The sequence below is a fragment of the Humulus lupulus genome, chromosome X, assembly GCF_963169125.1.
Source record: "Humulus lupulus chromosome X, drHumLupu1.1, whole genome shotgun sequence".
NCBI lineage: Eukaryota > Viridiplantae > Streptophyta > Magnoliopsida > Rosales > Cannabaceae > Humulus > Humulus lupulus.
Window position 1 is genome coordinate 90,071,490 of NC_084802.1, and position 19,870 is coordinate 90,091,359.

The window sequence follows — 19,870 nt, forward strand, 5'->3', positions numbered from 1 at the left end:
TTATTTCATACAATTAAAACAAAACCCTTTCTATAGTTCAATCATAATAAGATTTTTCCCATGACCAACAATAGAACAATGCCACAAACCAAACCACATAAAATACCCAAGCCACATGCGTAGGTCAAATCCTTCATGCATCAAAATAATAAAAAAATAATCCATCAATCCATATAACCCAAGAAAATATAATAATAATAGGGCGAAAGATTCATTACACTACAACAAATTAGACATACAATGACTCCCTACAATGTCTTACACCATTGGTGTAAGACATTAAAACTTATCAGGGGTTTTAAATGTCTAATGGTGTAAGACATTGAAAGTTTTTATTAATGACTACAATTGGAAGACATTAAAAATGGTGGAAGACGTTGGAAATAGGTTGAGAAGTGGCCAGGGGGACATCTAATGTCTCCCACTGGGAGACGTGGGACACGTGGCACGTCTCCCACTGGGAGACATTGAATGTATAGAGGGGTACATCCAACGTCTCCCACTGGGAGACGTGGGACACGTGGCACGTCTCCCAGTGGGAGACGTTGGATGTACCCCTCTATACATTCAATGTCTCCCAGTGGGAGACGTGCCACGTGTCCCACGTCTCCCAGTGGGAGACGTTGGATGTCCCCCTGGCCATTTAATGAATTTTGGGTCTTCTTCTTCCTCATAACACCAAACAGAGAGAGCACACCAAACAGAGAGCACGAAAGGGGTTGCGATTTTAGGGTTTTCAAGGTTAGTTTTTTTTAATTTTTATGAATTTTAGTTAATTATTTTGATAAAAAATCATAGGTTTAGCATTAGGATGAGTAATATACATGATTTTGTGTTAATTTTACATTTTTATGCATTTTTTTCTATACATTGTTAGATTTATTTGTTTTTCCATGGAGGTTTTTTTATAGATTTAAGATTTCATAGTTTTTTTTTAATTTAACCTATCACATTGTATATATTTCATTATAATATATATGTTCATGATTTTTTTTAATTTTTATCATTATTTATTTCGTTAGATATATTTTTGTATGTATATTTAAACTTTTTTTTTTTAAAATTCTAACTATTTTGTTATATATATAGTTATTATGTTAAAATAAATTTATTAAATAATTTAAAAAATATAAATATATGCAAAAATTTATGTTTTTGTTGATTATTGAGATTTTAGGTTATGAAATTTTTTATTGATTTTTTGTTTAGGTTATAATTAGTGGCTCATTGGAGTTTTTTTTTATTTGTTTACCAATCAATTACTTATTAGGAATTTAGTGATATTTGTTTAGTAATGTTTAACATATTAATTAATTTAATTTCGTAGGTTGTGATTTTGGTGGTGAGATTTTAGAGAGTACTTTGCATCAAAACTTCTATATCTATCAATCACACATTTGAGGTAATTAAGTTTCTAAAATTATAATAATAAGTTATATATTGCTAGATATTTAGTGATATTTTATTTATTATTTATTAATTTATTTATATTGGTTTGTGAATTTAATAGCGAATTCGATTACTACTTGAAGTAATTTTGCTAGCTTTTGAATTATTAATTGCAAGAGGTAAATATATATTCTCTTACTTCTACTTTTAATATTATTAAACAAATGTTAGAAGAGTTTGAATATCTTAAATATTCATCCATAGTGAAGTAGGTTATGAGATTAAAATTGTGTGCTGCGGTGATAACGGAAGGTTGAGAACTTGTGTGTATTAGTGAAGTAGGTTCTGAGAAATTTGACTGTGTGCTGCGGAGCTATAAGGAAGAAACTTATTGTATGTTGTTTGAATTGTTTGTTTTGCTATTCACATGTAGATGGTTAGGTCACTATTATAGGGGAAATGCTGCCCGATTTTATCTAGGATAATAAACAATTAATTTTATATAGGCATTCTATAAGGAAGAAACTTATTGTATGTTGTTTGAATTGTTTGTTTTGTTATTCACATGCAGATGGTTAGGTCACTATTATAGGGGAAATGGTGCCCGATATTATTTAGGATAATAAACGATTAGTTGAGAACGGGCATTACTTGATTGAACATGCAAGTCCCAGGCATTACTTGAGAACGGTATTATTAATTAAAATTTACAAATTATTTTTGAAACTATAAATGTAATCAAATAATTAATTAATATATTTTACTTTATATTTCTTGCAGCTAACAAGCACATCATATACAGAGGCACAAATTGATGAGTTGCGACAAGAATGGGCGACATATATGTTGCCGATAATCCAAAGTTACCGACCTCGTTGATAGGTTTTTTTTTAATTTTTTAACTCTTTCTTCATACACAATGCAATATTTGTTCATTTTGAATATTTCTAACAAATATTGTATTTCTTGTATATATCTAACAAATATATTTTTTTATTTCAATTTAAATTAATATTATTTCAATTTAATTAATTTAAATTTAGATTAAAATAATTTCAATTTAAATTAATATTATTTCAATTTAATTAATTATTAAATTAATTTCAATTTAGATTAAAATAATTTCAATTTAAATTAAAATAATTTCAATTTAAATTAATATTATTTCAATTTAAATTAATATTATTTCAATTTAATTAATTATTAAATCAAATTAAAATAATATTAATTATAAATTTATTTAATTTATTTTTTTTAAATGTGGGAGACTTTCAATGTCTTCCATTGGGAGAGGTGGGAGACATCCCACGTCTCCCAATGGGAGAGGTGGAAAGTCAAATGTTGACTTTCCACCTCTCCCATTGGGAGACGTGGGAAATGACTCACCTCTCCCAATGGGAGACGTGGGATGTCTCCTAGGGACTTCCCACGTCTCCCATTGGGAGAGGTGAGTCACTTCCCACGTCTCCCAATGGGAGAGGTGGAAAGTCAACGTTTGACTTTCCACCTCTCCCAGTGGGAGACGTGGGAAGTGAGGCACGTCTCCCAATGGGAGACGTGGGATATATACCTACAATGACCCTAGCAACAACGTCTCACTAAGTGGGAGACATTGTAGACTTCCAATGTCTCCCAATTAAAGTCATAAAACCTCTATTTTGTTGTAGTGTTACCTCTCTTGATTGTAGAATCAAGAACACACAAAGTGACCAACACCCAAAACTATAACCACCCGTTGTTCAAGCCCAGGGTTTCGAAACTCACATGAAGAGAAGAAGAAAACCAACAACAACAATAAAAAACACTTGTCAAAACACAAGAATCAAAAGAAAAGAGTCTAGAAACCACAAGTATAAAGAGACATACCCTAGGATTTAACATTTTTCCTCTTCTTTTTCTCATCCTCCTTCTCTTTCTCTCTCTCTAAGTCACTCACTCTCTCTCCTTCTTTCACTAGGCCGACGACACCAAGAGCATAATGCTCTCTTCTCTTTTCTTTCCTTCCTTTTAATCTAACCTAGCCACACTAGTCCTAATGGGAATGGGTAAGTTTCCTCTTTCTAATTTTCCATTAATTTTGTTTATTCTAATTTCTTAAATAAAGGGATTTTTCAATTAAACTAAAAGAAGAAAATACCAATTTATCTAGCCATCATCAATTTGCACCATCAAATTGCCACATAAAATAGGAAAACAATTCCTTCCCTTTCCCACCATGCCACACCCCCATATCCCTTTCTCTCTTCTCTATTTTATTTATTTTTCTTTTTTTAATTAAATAAAATAATTCTAATAAAAGGAATTAAAGGTGTGTAGAAAATTTCTACTGCATGTACACCATACAACTATGCACATGCACACACTTAATTACTAAGGTGCATCACTACTTATCATGCACCTTGGTACATTCAATCAAAGTTCATTTTATTCACAAAATAAATTAATAAATAAATACAACAATTAACAATTAAATAAATACAATTTCTAACAAACAATTCAAACAATTAAATAAAATAAAGCACAAAATTATTAAACTAAAAAAAATTGTTTCGCTACAGAGAACTAGAGAGTTTTGAGAAGAGAGAAGGCTGTAGAGAATTATAGAAATTTTCAAGCTTAGAAAAATTTCTATCGATAGTTTTGATATGTCTGAATTAAAAATAATTGCATCTTTTTTTACTTATAAAGATAATAAAACAGTTTTTTTATTTTCTTTTAAATTTAATTAATTATAATTGATATGTTATATTTGTATTTTAATTATTTATTTTAATAAAATTAAAACAATAATTAAATTAAAAAAATAATATTTGAAATTCAAAATTCAAATCCCAGGGTCACGTGGCACTGTAATTGGTGTGAGCCACTTAGTCTGTCCCTAGTTTTTCTCATTTGTTTATTTAATTTACTTTAAGACAATATATTTATTCCAAAAATAATATAAATATTATTTAAAAAATAAATATCAGTTAATTCAAAATTAAAATTATCTTTATTTATCAGTTTTAATTATTATCTTGTACTAAGATAATATTTAACTCTCTTTAATATTAATCCAAACACTGATTAATATTAATTTCAACTAGTATAAAGTTTTTCAATTAAAAACTAATTAGTTAAATAATTAATTAATTGCACGTAACCCCAGAAAATGATTTCATTTGCAATTTAGTCCTTTTATCCATTAATCTTGCATGTGACATCTTTACGTTTGACAGTGTAGGCTCAAGGACCATGGACCTATAATACTAACTTCCAATAACGAGACTATTCATTAGACTCTTTAATTAAATAATATTATTTACTAATTCTATTATTAGTCCACTGTAACTATGGAATTGAACTCTTAGTAATTATAGAATTATATTTACATAGTATTCTCTTGTAGTCCATTGATATATTCAATATATGTACTTATGTCATCAATTTCATGGTTCCCTAATTAGAGTTAGTCAAGAACTATCATTTTACCCTTCTAATTGTCTCTTGTTCCTTAAGTACCATTAATTCACCATTGAATAATTAATTTATAATCATATTATACCATTATCCACTACAAAAGCTTAATTGTATCTTTGTAAGTGTAACCCATTATTTCAGAATTTATTAATTAACTTAGAGACTGCTGCCTTACGGCCGATCAAACCTAAAATACATCACTATTTCCTATCTTCGTAAGAAGCCAACCTTCATATTAATATGACCAGAAACAAGGCTGCCTGAAGACCCTAATCATATTTTACAATGTTGTACTAATAATGGAGACCATAGGTCATATTGAGATGTCAACCTTGTCCCACTTACTATTTTAGAATATATGTGTTTATTAAGCTAATCAATTAATTCCAAATTAATTACTAGTTCATTTATAACCCTATGAATGTAATTAATTACAAAAAATAGACAATTATAAAAGATCAACGTTTTTATAATTCAAGTGATCTAAATAATTACCCATTACATTCATCGAACTTTACTTAAACATTTTTTTAAATAAAGTTGGCTATCCTAAAAGACCTATAATAACTATTGCCTTTATTGTGGTGTGATTTACCAAGTTTTAACTAATTTCAAACTTACCTGTTTACATGTAGTTGATTTCATCAAAATAATTCACATAAACATATAGGACAATCCTAGATAATCATGTTTCTACAAAAGAGATGCATGATTAATTAAAATTGTGTGAGGTTTCATGTATGGCATGTAATAGACTAATGCATGATCATGTTATCAATCAAACATCAATTAATATTTATTTAAATAAGTAAAATAAATAAATAAATAATAAATGATGAACCAAGTACTATTGGGTATTTCAAAATTTACAACCCTTGAAAATAGAAATTTAAATTACAAGCGGGCCTTAGTTGTTTACAAGACTTAAACTACTTCTCCTTCTCTTAGGCACATCTTCATAATCTTTATGAATCCATTAGGCCGAATAATTAATTAGAAACTAATTTTCTAATTAATTTATTTAATTAAATAACCCTTTTATAATCTTTTTAATTTTGTTGAATTTAAATAGTTAAAAGAATCAAATTCGAATAATTATTTAAACTCAAGATAAGATCTTAATAAACTAAAAAATATATTTTTTCTAATAAAAATAAAATAAGATTTTTTTTTTCAAATTCAACTAATTTTAAAAAATCAATTAAATAAAAGATAATGGCTAAAAAAAAGGGATTTGTTGAGCACCATTGTTTGGTGTCCTAGACTAGGGCCAGTGTTGGTGAGGTGAGCCGCAAAGGGGCTCGACATGGTGGTGCTAACACATGCAGGTAGGAGCGCACGTGGGTGGTGGGCAGCCAGGCACCAGCGAATGCGCACGGGTACTGTTGGCCAGGTGTCAGGGGCGTGTTCGAGTGCTGGTGGCCAGGCACTAGGGGGTGCGCGTGGGTTTTGGTGGCCAGGCACCAGGAGCTCGGGCCATTGGCATGTGGCTAGTGGCTCGGGTCTCTCCTCATTTTCTTCTCATCTCTTGTGACCAGAATTTTTACAACAAATTTTCTAAAATAAAATTACAAAAATTCCTATGCACCATATGGCTTAGTCAAGATCTAAGAAAAAATAAAATAAATTCCTAACCCAATAATACCATATAATTAACAATCCATCATTCAACCACATATTCAAAGAACATAACCATCCATTCTATATATGTATCAACATACATATAAAAAAAATGGAAGAAGCCCACCCAACATTTAATGTATACATATATGTAGACCACTTTGCTTCCAATTATTGGAATTAATTTGAATAAAGTTAGGGATCCAGTGGAAGGTGGGGAGGTGGATTAAAAAAAATCATTAATACCAGCCAGAATCAAGACATATATCTATACATTAAATCAACACATACAAGAGAAATGAGATTACCTCTTGAAGACTATCAAGATTCTTTGAGTCTTTTAGTATAATCAATGATCTTTCTATTTAGTGAAGACTCACACCTTAGCATTCCAAGTTGTTCCTTTAACACATAAGGACGTGTGTGGACAAGTAGGATTCACAGGTTGATTATTCAGGCTCTCTAGATGTTCTCAACACATGAGATCTAGAGAGTATTGAGAAGAGAGAAGGCTTGTAGAAAGTTCTAGAATTTTCAGGGTTAGAAAATTTTATTGATACTTTTCTGAGAGAGTCTCATAACAAGAATCAATAGCTGCAAAAAAGAATTGCTTATTTTTAGGTTTATAAAGATAAAATAAAAGAATTTTACTTTTCTTTAAATTTATTAATTCAAACTGATCAGTTACAATTTAGTTTAATTATTTATTTCAATCAAATTTAAAATTTAAAATTAAATAATTAAATAAAAAAATAAATTGAAAATTGAAAATTCAAATCCTAGGGATAGGCTGGCACCAAAGTGGTGCCACTATTATAGTCTCCCTAATTTTTCTCATTTGTTTGTTTAATTAATTTTATGACAATATATTTATTCTTGAAAATTAATATCAGTTAATTCAAAATTAACCTTATCTTAAAAACTATCAATTTGAATAATTATATTATACTAAGATAATAATCAACTCTCTTTAATATTAATCCAAACACTGATTAATATTTATTTTAACTAATATAAAGTTTTTAAATTAAAACTAATTAGTTAATAATCAATTAATTAATTGCACATAAATATCACTTTGCCTTGGAAAATTAATTCCTTTGCAATTTTATCATTTTCTCTATTAATCTTGCCTTTGACATCCTTACCCTTGACAGTGAAGGTTTGAGGCGACCCAGGGTGTAACGCCCTACTAATCCAGGAATGTTACACTATGTGTTTAGAATGATGCTTAACTAGTCACACGAGTCAATTGGACTCAAAAGTGTAATTAAGATTAAACAATGGTTCAGGTACTAAAAAATTTGCTCAAAAGAATTAGACTTTACATTCAAAGTTTAAACATATACAATGGATCCCAAAAAGTCTTAAACAAAATACAATTATAATCAAGGTTACAAAAATAGCCGACCTAAGTGGAAAAATTGAACTTAAACCCTAGTCCCTCAAAATATATCTCGACCGTGGTAGTCGAGCAGACTGAGTATGTACACACCGCCCTAGAGCCATCCAACTCATGGTTGGTCGACCTTTCCTGTTCCCTTACATGCACCATAGAGCACCCATGAGCCAAGGCCCAACAAGAAAACCCAACATAGCATAATAATCAACCAATTAAACATGAATAGCTAACAATATACTTCACATATATTAGACAACTCATTTCAGTGCATAAACAGGTACTCGGCCTATGCCGAGGGAAGTGCTTCTCCCGACACTAAGCATACTGCCATATATATCGAGCAAGTGAGCAAAACACTCCACAGTGGTCCTACACAACCACGACCTACATTTCACTTGTATTGCTGAATACAACCCATGCCGATCAATCACAATCAAATTCACAATGCAAACATATGCAATAGATATAATTACAAAGCATGGGTACATAACCCTAAGTATATTCCTCGCCAAATTTCTTACCTCAATTCCAGAATTAGCAGAAATGCGACCCAAGTGCGATCCCGTTCAAGCATATAACACATAAATCCTATCCTATTTTCCTTACCAAAATAACCGGGATATGAGAACTGATTTGGGACCTTGGAACACTCCTAAAAACCATTTCTAATATGGTGAGTATATTGAAGAAAAGGGATGAAAGTGAAGAAGGAACTATGCTATCAATATACTTACCAAAATCCTTGTGCTTAAGAACTTGGATTTCCTAACCAAGAATAAGAATAAGGTTAGAATGAGTAGAAGACTATGAGAATTTTAAAGAACATAATACAGAAATGGACTAGAGTTTGGGATACCTTGAAGACTTATATGACCAATCTAAACCTTGAACCGAAATGTGTATAGAACCTTACTTCCCAAGTGTTTGGTAAGCTTATAGTGATCAAGCTTATAATTCCCAACCCAAGTGTTTACACTCTCACACTCACCTAGAAACTTGCAGCCTCTGAACTTAAAGTAATAGATGAATAAATGGCTGGGTACTAGGTCCTATTTATAGAGTTTAGGAATGAAAAGATCTTCCTTTAACTTGAATAAAAATAATGGCTTTTTAAGTGAAAATATTTTGAATTATCGTTCAGCAGAGGCTGAAGACTCGTTCAAAAAGGTGCTGGACTTATCAAGAGGTTGAAGGTTTGAATGGAGAATGTTTTTGAAAACTTTCAAAATATGCTGAAGGAGGCGATATATCGCCCCCTATATGCTAGAGGCAATCGTGCATCGTTTCGTGTTTTCGATATCTTCGTACTGCGATATATCGCCCCCTATAGCTGCGATATATCGGCATACGCTGAATATTTAAAAACAAAATTACACATTTTTAGCTTAATTTGAATTGAGTAAACAACCTTGACTAAGCCCTCTAACGTTTTCAAAGCTGCTGACTGACCTTAGGGTATTCAAATTTTAACCTTAATAAATTTAATCCTCAAAATACTTAATCATTAATAAAGCTATACATGAAATGTGCTATTATCTTATTAGGTCTTATCTAAACCTTATAATATAATAAATATTACCCTCAATATCAGTCATATTAATCAAACCTTAGGTTAAAATTAATATTCTTAAACTATAGGTTAAACTTAGAAAATCTACAAGTACTATTATGAGTGTCCAAATAAATCCCGGTCTGAACCAAAAATCCACAGTCATAAAGATAATACTATTATTATTATAATACTACTATCTAACTAGCTAAGTAAAGTTCTTGGACTCTATAATTCTCCCCTACTAAAAAGAATTTCTTCCTCGAAATTTACTTACCAAATAACTCCGGATACCGGCCTTGCATGTCCTCCTCCAACTCCCATGTTGCCTCTCGTTCAGAACTATTACTCCATAGGAATTTTACTATAGGAAAGCTCTTGGACCGTAACTGCTTCATCCCCCTATCTAGGATGCTAACCGGTTGTTACTCGTAACTCAAGTCTTTCTGGAGTGCTATCGTATCGTACTTGAGGACGTGAGATGGGTCTGAGACATATTTGCGTAACATCGAGATGTGGAACACGTTGTGACTATTGGCAAGTGCAGGCGGTAGAGCTAGTCTATACGCAACCGCCCCCACTTTGTCCAATATCTTAAAAGGACCTATGAATCGGGGACTAAGCTTTCCTTTCTTTCCAAACCGCTTTACACCTTTCATAGGAGATATCTTCAAGAAAACTTGATCTACAACTTGTAATTCCACATCGCGTCGCTTGGCATCCGCATAGCTTTTCTGACGGCTTTGAGCAGCAAGCATACGCTGTCTAATAAGCGCTACTGCTTTTTGAGCTTGTCTAACAGCTTCGGGGCCTAGAAGCTGCCTTTCTCCTACCTCGTCCCAGTGCAACGGTGCTCGGCACCTTCTTTCATATAGCAACTCATAAGGGGCCATCCCGATCGTTGACTGGTAGCTGTTGTTGTAGGAGAACTCTATCAACGGTAAGTACTTATTCCATGATCCTCCGAAATCAAGTACACACGCGCGTAGCATATCCTCTAAAATCTGAATTGTACGCTCAGACTGCCCATCTGTCTGAGGATGAAAAGCTGTACTAAGGCTTAACTTAGTACCCATAGCTTGCTGTAAACTTCCCCAAAATCTTGACGTAAACACTGATCCTCTATCCGACACTATCGTCTTGGGGATTCCATGCAACCGTACAATCTCTTGGATATAGATGTCTGCATATTGGTCTGCCGTGTATGAAGTCTTAACAGGCAGGAAATGAGCTGACTTGGTTAGTCTATTTATTACTATCCAAGTGGAATCATGCTGCTTATTCGTCCTTCGCAACCCTGTCACGAAGTCCATAGCTATATCGTCCCACTTCCATTCTAGTATGCTAAGCGGTTGCAATAAGCCCGCAGGCCGCTGATGTTCTGCTTTCACTTGCTGGCATATAAGACACTTGGACACAAACTCTGCTATGTCTTTCTTCATCCCTGGCCACCAATAGATTGCTTTGATGTCATGAGTCATCTTGGTAGACCCTGGGTGAACTGAGTACGGGGTACTGTGCGCTTCTTCCAGAATCGTCTTCTTAATACTTCGATCATTTGGCACGCATACCCGATCCTTATATCTCAATAAACCTTGGCTAGATATTGAGAAATCTATAGCCTTACCTTCTTTGACTGCATCCATATGTGATGCTAGTGTGTCATCATGTCTCTGACCAATCCGTATGTCTTCTAGCAGATTCGATTGGATAGACAAGTTAGCCAGCTTGCCTACAATTACTTCTATTCCAGCACTGATCTGCTCCTGCTGTAGCGGCTTTTCTATTCCGGCTAAAGCTGCTAAATTTCCATAACTTTTCCTACTAAGCGCATCAGCAACTACGTTCGCCTTTCCTAGGTGGTATAGGATTTCACAGTCGTAATCCTTTACTAACTCCAACCACCTGCGCTGCCTCATGTTGAGCTCCTTTTGAGTAAAGAAGTACTTTAAACTCTTGTGGTCCGTATAAATCTCGCACCGCTCTCCGTAAAGATAATGGCGCCAGATTTTTAATGCAAAGACCACCGCTGCCAACTCCATATCGTCAGTTGGATAGCGCTTCTCGTACTCCTTCAATTGTTGTGAGGCGTAGGCTATCACCTTGTCATTTTGCATCAGTACGCAACCCAATCCTTGCTTTGATGCATCGCAGTAGACTACGAACTTATCGTTGGGTGTCAGTACACTAAGTACTGGTGCTGAGCAGAGTTTATCCTTAAGCAACTGGAAGCTTTCTTCACACTTATCATTCTAGTTAAATCTTTGTTGTTTCCAGGTCAAGTTGGTGAGCGGAGTGGCTATCTTTGAAAAGCCCTCTACAAACTTCCTATAATAACCTGCTAACCCTAGAAAGCTTCTTACTTCAGATGCGTTCTTTGGTCTGGGCCAATCCTTCACGGCCTCTACCTTTGATGGGTCTACTGCAACTCCGTCTTTCGATATAATGTGCCCGAGGAGCGCCACTTGCGAAAGCCAAAATTCGTATTTCTTGAACTTGACGTAGAGTTGATGCTCCTTCAATCGCATCAAGATCAACCTCAAATGTCCCTCGTGCTCTACTTCATCCTTGGAGTATACTAAGATATCGACGATGAATACAGCAACGAATTTATCTAAGTAATCCTTGAAGACCCTATTCATTAAGTCCATAAACGCAGGTGGTGCGTTAGTAAGACCAAAGGACATAACCAAGAACTCGTAATGTCCATAACGAGTCCTAAAGGCTGTCTTAGGAATATCTTCTCCCTTTACCTTGAGCTGATGATACCCGGACCGTAAATCGATCTTTGAAAATACAGTCGCGCCTCAGAGTTGATCAAACAAATCGTCGATCCGAGGTAGCGGGTACTTGTTCTTAATCGTTACTTTGTTCAGCTCACGATAGTCTATACACATCCACATACTTCTGTCCTTCTTCTTCACGAATAGCACCGGGGCTCCCCATGGCGAATGGCTCGACCTAATAAAACCCAAGTCTAGGAGTTCTTGTTGCTGCGTCTTTAACTCCTTGAGTTCCGTAGGTGCCATCCGGTATGGTGCCTTAGAGATAGGCTCGGTGCCCGGTACTAATTCTATCGTGAAGTCTATTTCCCAAGTTGGCGGCAATCCTGGCAAGTCATCGAGAAATACCTCTGGAAATTCTTGTATAATACAGACATCTCCAACCTTAAGTGGTGTCTCTCTTTCCACATTTGTGATGCTGGCTAAGAATGCTTGACATCCTTTCTCCATCATTCTCTGAGCTTTGAGAGATGATACTAACGGGGTGCGTAATCCTGAAGCTTGTCCCATGAAGCATAGTCTTTGGCCGTCAGGGGTCTCGAACATCACCTTCTTGCATTTACAGTCGATGGTTGCGACATGCCGTGCTAGCTAGTCCATGCCTAGTATTACGTCAAAGTCCTTGATCACTAGCTCTATCAGGTCTCCTTCTCGTTCTATGTCCTCAATATTGATCGGTACGCCTCGTACTATTCGTGATGATAGAACTACTTTGCTCGAAGGCAACTCGGTTACAAACCTAGTTCTAAATCTTTCACAAGGTTTGTCTAGTTTTTCTATCATTCCTAACGAGATATACGAATGAGTGGCTCCCGAATCAAATAATACAGAACATAAGTTATTGAGGATAGAAACCTGACCTATGACCACCTTATTGCTAGCATCAGCCTCTCCTTGGGTTAGAGTAAAAACCCTAGCAGGAACCATCTTGTTGTCTTTCTTTCCTTCTGGCTTGCGCTGAGGACAATCTCTTTTCCGGTGTCCTTCCTGACCACAGCTAAAACATTCCTTTGTGTTTGCGCGACATTCTCCAGGATGCTTCTTCTGACACATAGCACATGGCGGGTACTCCACGTAACCCGGCCTATTTCCCCCATTATTCGTCTGTGCCCTCTTATCGCTGTCGAATTGCTTGTTATCCGGATGCCATCTTTTCTGGCTGTTACCATTGTTGCCTGACTGATTATTGCCATTATGGTTGCTATTCTGACTGGTCTGAGGTTGACTCTGCTATCTAGGTTCAGGCTTACCGGCTTCCTCTTTACTTACATTAGCCTGCAACCTTTCTACTTCTATTGCCATCTCAAGAACGTTGGCATATGTAGTATTTCCTTGGTTTGCTAACTTAACCCCCATCTCGATTTTTGGTCGAAGTCCCCTAACAAATTTGTTCACCCTCAGAAAATTAGTTGGAACCATCTCAGATGCAAACTTAGCTAAGCGGTCGAACTGACGAGCATACTCTGCCACCGATAAATTTCCTTACTTCAAATTGGCAAACTCCTCAACTCTGGAAGCGAGTACAGCTGAATTGTAGTACTTTTTGTGGAACAGCTCCACAAATTGAGTCCATGTCATGGTGGCAACATCATGCGATTGCTGGACCAAGTCCCACTATATCCTGGCATCCTTCTTAAGCAATGAGGAGATGCAGGATATGCGGTCCATATTATTGAGAATCATGTGCGTCAGAATTGGCTCCACGTTCCTTAGCCACTCTTCTGCCTCAAAGGGGTCTATAGTCCCTTCGAAGTTTGGAGCGTGCTGTTTCCGGAACCTCTCATACACTGGTTCCATACTCGGTACTGGATATGGCACGTAGTTCGCCACTGGCCATCCCCCATATGGACCAACTTGTTGGGGTGCTGGGGCTATTTGTTGTGGCTGCGGCTGCGACTGCGGCTGCGTCTGCGCCTGTTGACGTTGTTGCTGCAAAAGTTCCTCGACTTGTTGTCGCAGTTTGGCAATCTCCTCAGTGTTGTCAGCTTGTGGTGCCAGCGCGTTGCAGCTAGTAGTAGCACGCACTCCCCTTCTGCGAACTGGAGGGGCATCATTGTTCGCTGGAACAACGTTGGAGGCGTTTCCGTTGGTGCGTGCAGATCTTCGGAGCGACATTGTAGCAGAGTTCTAACAGTTGTAAGAAACATGTTAGAACTTTACCTAATAAGCTCTAAGGCAAAACCTTATTCTAAAACAAACATATCTCGAACCTATTTATTATGACTTCTTATGAAAATTATATAAGTCTTCTTTATTATTAGAGTGAGTTTCTATGATTAGAAAAACAAGCCATCTTTATTTTCTAAGTCTGTTTCTATTTATCCTATATGACTTAATTCTCAGGCTCGAAACTTATCTTTGTTCCAAAGTTAACCATATTGAGGGAGGACTGGGATCAGTAAAATCGTTCCCACTACTATGGCCCCCTAACTCTCAATAAGGAAACTTGGTTCATTGATTTGTATCCACCCTCACTGAACTTAGTCATTATTCATTTTATTTAGTATTTATTATGATTGCAAAAATAAAATCAAACTCATACATGATAATAAAATAACATGATATTCATTTGGAAAATAGTTTTTCACTTATTACAACCATAAACAAACATTAAATAAAACAAACAATGAAAAACTAACTATTCTAAAAATCCAGATCTTCTACATCTGATCCTTCATCTAGCATGTCATCATCTAGTTCCTCATAATCATCATTGTCATGTGCAAGAAAATTTCCTCTAGGAAGGTTTGAAAAAAAATCCTATGTTTTTGCTCCCTTGTAAATTGAAATTATGATTTTGCAGGATTTAGTAAAAACTAAGAGGAAGTAATATCGCATTGCTACTGGCAGTTAGTCTTCATCATCCATTGTTTCCCATATTTCCTCTAAGGCTGCTATTACAAGATGAAAATCTTTAAATAGTCTAATTATTAATACCTATTGTTCCGTTGCTCTCATCATAATTTGTTTAGACTCTTGAAGGTGACCTATTTCTTTGTGGAACAAAAGCAGTCTTCGTGTGATTCTTTCTTGTGCTCCTACGGTGTTTCTTGGTTCCCTTATTCTTTTTAAAGCCTTAATGGCTTGGATATCCTCATTGCTTAATGCTCCATTCATACTTAACTGAAAACATAAATACTAAAATTGTTAGCTATACACATAGGCAAAATAACTATAACTTAAATACTTACTTGGCGGTCAGATTCGGAGCTTTTGAGTGTGTGTATCGAGGAGAACTTCATGCGAAGGAACCGTTGCTCTGATACCAAATGTAATGACCCAACTACTCTAGACTTTTGGACCATTAACGAAAACTATACATAAACACTAATTCTTAATAACACTTATAAGTGATAATATCATAACTTTATTAAAACTTTGAAAAAAAACAAAGGTCAAACTTACATAAAATTTAAGTTAGGATATGTGATCCCATTGTTTTAAAATCAAAACATAACTTAATTGTAATGAAAAGAGATTACATAAATAGGTGCGGAAAAATACACATAAACCATAAATAAAGACTTATCCTCGAAACCGAAACTCTCGACTCCTTGAATCCATTCCACCTCAATACACATTCCCCAAGCATCCACGAACCTTTCCCGCCACTATAGCTATTTTCCTACACATATAAAAAACAAGGAGTGAGCCTAATGCCCAGCAAGGAAAATCTAACACATAGTCCATATACATAAATTTCATAAGAAACATAAAACATATCATAACACTTATGTCACATACATACTATAATGGCCATTATAACTTGGGGTCCCATAAACTAAGCAAGTCATATGCCCATTAGATTAGTGGGGTCTTGCTAGCTAAGCAAGTCATATGCCGATAATCTATTTGGGGCTTGTTAGTCATATAGGTCATATGCCCAAGTCTACAATCATACTTAACATAACATATTACATAACATAAAATCATAAGATAACATATAAACGCATATAACACATAAATCCTATCCTATTTTTCTTACCAAAATAACCGGGATATGAGAACTGATTTGAGATCTTGGAACACTCCTAAAAACCATTTCTAATATGGTGAGTATATTGAAGAAAAGGGATGAAAGTGAAGAAGGAACTATGCTATCAATATACTTACCAAAATCCTTGTGCTTAAGAACTTGGATTTCCTAACCAAGAATAAGAATAAGGTTAGAATGAGTAGAAGACTATGAGAATTTTAAAGAACATAATACAGAAATGGACTAGAGTTTGGGATACCTTGAAGACTTATATGACCAATCTAAACCTTGAACCGAAATGTGTATAGAACCTTACTTCCCAAGTGTTTGGTAAGCTTATAGTGATCAAGCTTATAATTCCCAACCCAAGTGTTTACACTCTCACACTCACCTAGAAACTTGCTGTAACGCCCTACTTCCTTAGAGCCGTTACTAAGTGAGTTTTGAAGGCGAAATAGTGTGCAATGAACTCGCTAACCGAGGTTTTGTAAGGCTGTATTCTTTGAAAATGCGTCGTTTCATTAAAACTTCTATCATAAAACGTTTGGGATCCCAAAATAAGGTTTGAAAACTAATTACATCTTGAAATAAGGTTACAGTTAAGAAATCGTAAAAATCATAGATTATTACAGCCATTTTCGAATAAACCCCCAACCAAAGCAGTCGGGCAGGCCAAACATGTACGCGCCGCTTCACGCTCTCCGTACTCATGGTTGGTTGATTCAGTCATTGCCCTTACCTGCAACACAGAGCACCCGTGAGCCGAAGCCCAGCAAGAAAACTCATGTAGAACATAACATATGCAATGTATACAGTTTTATCATAACAGATAATCCACAAATAAATAAGTCAACCATTTAGACTAAGCAAACACATGTATCCACCGGGCCCCGCCCTGATTATAGCATAACACATGAATCCACTGGGCCCCGCCCTGATTATAGCATCCCATGTTCTAGGTGTTACTTTCGGCCCACGGCCGCCCCGGCTTACGCCGTACTCGGCCCACGGCCGCCCCGGCTTACGCCGTACTCGGCCCACGGCCGCCCCGGCTTACGCCGTACTCGGCCCACGGCCGCCCCGGCTTACGCCGTACTCGGCCCACGGCCGCCCCGGCTTACGCCGTACTCGGCCCACGGCCGCCCCGGCTTACGCCGTACTCGGCCCACGGCCGCCCCGGCTTACGCCGTACTCGGCCCTTGCCGCTCATTTCATCATAATCACACATATAGTACATTCGAAATAATCATTCACACACATCATGATTCATTTAAGGTTTAAACATTTGCACATAATACAATCTGGGGCCATGCCCTAACCTCGGGTGTTATAGTTTTCTTACCTTTCCAATCAATAGCTTAGATCACCTGACTCCTTGAGCACGATCCCACCCGAGCCTTAGCGCACACCTAGGCACAAACATTGGTCAAAGTCAACACCGAACCCCAAGTCCGAATACCTAGCCTCGGGACCAATCCCGAGCCCCCGGGAAGTCCCAATTCCCCAAAACAAAGTGGCGGAAACAAGCCCCGAACCCTAGGTCAAAATCCATCATCAAAACTCAAAAATTCCCCTCTGTGAACAGTGCAGCGCTACAGCGCTCTAAAGAGGGCGCTGTAGCGCTACAAGCAGAACACCCCTCCAGAAACAGGGACTAGCGCTACAGCGCCCACTGACTAGCGCTGTAGCGCTAGTTGCAGCCCAGAAATCCCAAAATCGTATTTCTGCGATTTCTTTCACCCAATCTCAAACCAAACTTCCCCAAATCTTTATCAAACTCAAAATCAAGCTTATGAACACTCTCCATTCATCCCAAGCATCCCAAATCCTCAAATCCCAAGATCATTTATCCCAAATCTCAAAATCTACCATGAACAACCCTAAACCAGAAATTCATGCAAACCACAAAGATAAAGTCTTAGAAATCATACCATTGCTGCAAATTTCGACCTTGAATCAACCCTAGGCCTCCTTAACTTGCTCTCCCTCAAAGCTTTCCCAGAAATCCCCTGAGATTCCCATCAATCCAGCTCAAAACACAGCTCAAACCATCAAAACCCTTAAAACCGAAAATCTCTAAAACTTACCTCAAACATTGATGTGTTCTTGCCAAATCTTCAAGTCTAACCCAAGATCCTTGATGCTCAGCCTATCCTTGCTCTCCACTAAGCTTTGCTCCAAGAAAAATGGAGCGGAAAGGTGCAAAAATGCACAAACCGACCCTTGTGAAAACCCCTCTGTTTTTCCCTCTTTTCTTTCTTTCCTTTTTCTTTCTTTTCTTTCTTTCTCTCCACAGCCAACACTCTCTATAAATCCCACTAAGTGTAAAGCCTCATAAAACCTATCTTTAAAAGCCAAATGACCAAAATGCCCTTCCTATTAACTCTAAGTCCTTTTGTCCAAATAGGGCCGTTTTAGTCATTTTACCAAATTCCCGCTAATCCTCAAGTGTCCCTAATATTTTCCCGTTGCTTTCCAACACTCGATTAACCACCAAATAAATATTCCCCATCATCAAAATAAATCTCAATCTATTCTCTGAATTCCTGCTCATACCCCCAGGCTCGCCCCAAGCTGGGTATAAATTCCTGTCAACACTTTCCGCTAGCCTGCTCATTGGGATCGCCTCGAGTCACAAAGCACAGATACATCCACATACCACTGTGGCCTCAACAATCAACACATATCAATACAGTTACGCCCAATCATGGCCAAAATTACAATTATGCCCTTCTAACACGATCCGGGCCTACATGCACACTAACTTACATAGTCATGCATCTCAGATAAACAAATAGTCATATAACATGCTTTAAATCATAACCATGCATTTAAATAATTAAAATCACACATCAATCCCATCATGCCCTCCTGGCACGCTAATCAAGGCCCTTAAGCCTTATTCGCGAATTTGGGTCGTTACAACTATCCCCTCCTCATAAAAATTTCGTCCTCGAAATTTATCCAACCTATCAGTCTGTAAACCCGCAACGCTGACCATACTTCCAAGGTCCACCGCCTTTACTTTACTTTTCAACCACACTCTTACAAGAGTAACGATTTTGCCCCACAAGATCTTGTCTAATAGCCATACTCTTGATAGCCTCTCGTTACACCGCAACCCTGCCGAAGCCCAGGGTCTGCCTAGGTTATAATGACCACTTCACTGTCTTATTCTTGATTCCAGAGATACTCAAAAGTCATCACCTCTACTAGGTGGGATCAGCTTGTAGGCCCCGCCGGCCTAACCCTTAGTACAACTTCTGAATTTCATGTTGAAATAGGAGTCAGAACTCTCCCTTCTTTCTCTGAACACCTTACAGATCCTCGTCTGTTATTACGCAGAGACGCAACTCTTTCCTTCTGGAACTTTATTTCCTCAACATTTAACAATTTACCAGCTCTTTATTCTTTCAAATAGGCAGACACCCCTGCCTTGAGAAGTTTCAACGACCTCTTTGGCCTTCTCTCTGAACTAAAGCCAAACCGCAGTATTCACTATCCTTCACCTCTTACTAAGCCCTATGTCGCGTTACATTAACAAGACACCAGCAACTGCCACCACAACTAACTTACCAGGGATTACACTTCCCTTAATACCTCAAGTATTCGCCTACTCAGCGCTCAATTCTTTAGATATCCGATAACTTTCAGGCTGCCATTCCACTTGCAATCAACTAATAATTCCTGAT

The 19,870-nt window shown here is 36.6% G+C and overlaps 1 long non-coding RNA gene across 3 annotated transcripts; it reads left to right on the forward strand.

The window, feature by feature from the left end:
• Positions 1-239: 239 nt before the first annotated feature.
• Positions 240-2,633, forward strand: LOC133804433 (uncharacterized). Of its 3 annotated transcripts, none has more exons than XR_009878473.1 (4): positions 240-741; positions 1,328-1,402; positions 1,511-2,079; positions 2,170-2,633. It is a non-coding gene; the product is annotated as an uncharacterized LOC133804433 (long non-coding RNA). The 3 variants fall into 3 exon arrangements; XR_009878472.1 differs by having other exon boundaries at positions 533-741; positions 1,823-2,079; XR_009878471.1 differs by having other exon boundaries at positions 1,328-2,079.
• The last annotated feature ends 17,237 nt before the right edge of the window (positions 2,634-19,870 follow it).